Raw genomic sequence first — 2,559 nt, forward strand, 5'->3', positions numbered from 1 at the left:
CCGACGCCATTGTCCGCCTACAGGCAGTGTTGCAGCAGGCATCCACCATCTACACCGATGCCACATCAAGCTAAGACGACAGTTCACTCAATCTGGCTGACATTATGAAAAACGAGCACGACCAACTCGAAAAGCTTTGGAAAATCATAGACGAACACTTGCTAACTCAAGAACTTCGCAACGCGCTTGTGAGCAGTACTCCACAGCCACTAGAAGAACGTGCGGCTCTCTCTTTTTCTTCCCCACCAACCGTCGCGGAACTCGACCAACTCCCGCCACTCATACAACATGTGAGCTCCAATGCAGCACTCTATTTCCAGCTGCAGCTGCGGAGTGGTGAAATACCATTGGCTCTCTATATTCAGCATCTCGAAAACAAATTGGAGCAACTAGAGCAAACACTTCAGCAAAATGACGTACAACAAAAAATAATCGAGGACCGTTCAGCAACGCACCAGCCACTCCCGCAAAACACTTCACCACATAACGACCCTATTCACTTCCGAGGCTCTTTGCCGGACGTGGAGGCGTCGCCGTCGGAGCCCTGCGGTGCTGTGATTGCGCGCGCCGCCGCCGGTGCCGCGGAGCGCGAGCGAGTGCTGCGCGCGGACCTCGCTGCCGCGGAGGAGCGCCAGCAGGCGGTGGAGAGCCGGCTGGAGGCGGCGAGGACGGAGCAGGAGCGGGTGGAGGCGGACCGCGAGGAGCTGCGGGAGGGCGTGGCCGACGCGCTGGCTGCGCTAGGCGTGGAGGCGTCGCCGTCGGAGCCCTGCGGTGCTGTGATTGCGCGCGCCGCCGCCGGTGCCGCGGAGCGCGAGCGAGTGCTGCGCGCGGACCTCGCTGCCGCGGAGGAGCGCCAGCAGGCGGTGGAGAGCCGGCTGGAGGCGGCGAGGACGGAGCAGGAGCGGGTGGAGGCGGACCGCGAGGAGCTGCGGGAGGGCGTGGCCGACGCGCTGGCTGCGCTAGGCGTGGAGGCGTCGCCGTCGGAGCCCTGCGGTGCTGTGATTGCGCGCGCCGCCGCCGGTGCCGCGGAGCGCGAGCGAGTGCTGCGCTCGGACCTCGCTGCCGCGGAGGAGCGCCAGCAGGCGGTGGAGAGCCGGCTGGAGGCGGCGAGGACGGAGCAGGAGCGGGTGGAGGCGGACCGCGAGGAGCTGCGGGAGGGCGTGGCCGACGCGCTGGCTGCGCTAGGCGTGGAGGCGTCGCCGTCGGAGCCCTGCGGTGCTGTGATTGCGCGCGCCGCCGCCGGTGCCGCGGAGCGCGAGCGAGTGCTGCGCGCGGACCTCGCTGCCGCGGAGGAGCGCCAGCAGGCGGTGGAGAGCCGGCTGGAGGCGGCGAGGACGGAGCAGGAGCGGGTGGAGGCGGACCGCGAGGAGCTGCGGGAGGGCGTGGCCGACGCGCTGGCTGCGCTAGGCGTGGAGGCGTCGCCGTCGGAGCCCTGCGGTGCTGTGATTGCGCGCGCCGCCGCCGGTGCCGCGGAGCGCGAGCGAGTGCTGCGCGCGGACCTCGCTGCCGCGGAGGAGCGCCAGCAGGCGGTGGAGAGCCGGCTGGAGGCGGCGAGGACGGAGCAGGAGCGGGTGGAGGCGGACCGCGAGGAGCTGCGGGAGGGCGTGGCCGACGCGCTGGCTGCGCTAGGCGTGGAGGCGTCGCCGTCGGAGCCCTGCGGTGCTGTGATTGCGCGCGCCGCCGCCGGTGCCGCGGAGCGCGAGCGAGTGCTGCGCGCGGACCTCGCTGCCGCGGAGGAGCGCCAGCAGGCGGTGGAGAGCCGGCTGGAGGCGGCGAGGACGGAGCAGGAGCGGGTGGAGGCGGACCGCGAGGAGCTGCGGGAGGGCGTGGCCGACGCGCTGGCTGCGCTAGGCGTGGAGGCGTCGCCGTCGGAGCCCTGCGGTGCTGTGATTGCGCGCGCCGCCGCCGGTGCCGCGGAGCGCGAGCGAGTGCTGCGCGCGGACCTCGCTGCCGCGGAGGAGCGCCAGCAGGCGGTGGAGAGCCGGCTGGAGGCGGCGAGGACGGAGCAGGAGCGGGTGGAGGCGGACCGCGAGGAGCTGCGGGAGGGCGTGGCCGACGCGCTGGCTGCGCTAGGCGTGGAGGCGTCGCCGTCGGAGCCCTGCGGTGCTGTGATTGCGCGCGCCGCCGCCGGTGCCGCGGAGCGCGAGCGAGTGCTGCGCGCGGACCTCGCTGCCGCGGAGGAGCGCCAGCAGGCGGTGGAGAGCCGGCTGGAGGCGGCGAGGACGGAGCAGGAGCGGGTGGAGGCGGACCGCGAGGAGCTGCGGGAGGGCGTGGCCGACGCGCTGGCTGCGCTAGGCGTGGAGGCGTCGCCGTCGGAGCCCTGCGGTGCTGTGATTGCGCGCGCCGCCGCCGGTGCCGCGGAGCGCGAGCGAGTGCTGCGCGCGGACCTCGCTGCCGCGGAGGAGCGCCAGCAGGCGGTAGAGAGCCGGCTGGAGGCGGCGAGGACGGAGCAGGAGCGGGTGGAGGCGGACCGCGAGGAGCTGCGGGAGGGCGTGGCCGACGCGCTGGCTGCGCTAGGCGTGGAGGCGTCGCCGTCGGAGCCCTGCGGTGCTGTGATTG

The sequence above is a fragment of the Leishmania braziliensis genome, chromosome 36 (genome assembly GCF_000002845.2).
Source record: "Leishmania braziliensis MHOM/BR/75/M2904 complete genome, chromosome 36".
Taxonomy (NCBI): Eukaryota; Euglenozoa; class Kinetoplastea; order Trypanosomatida; family Trypanosomatidae; genus Leishmania; species Leishmania braziliensis.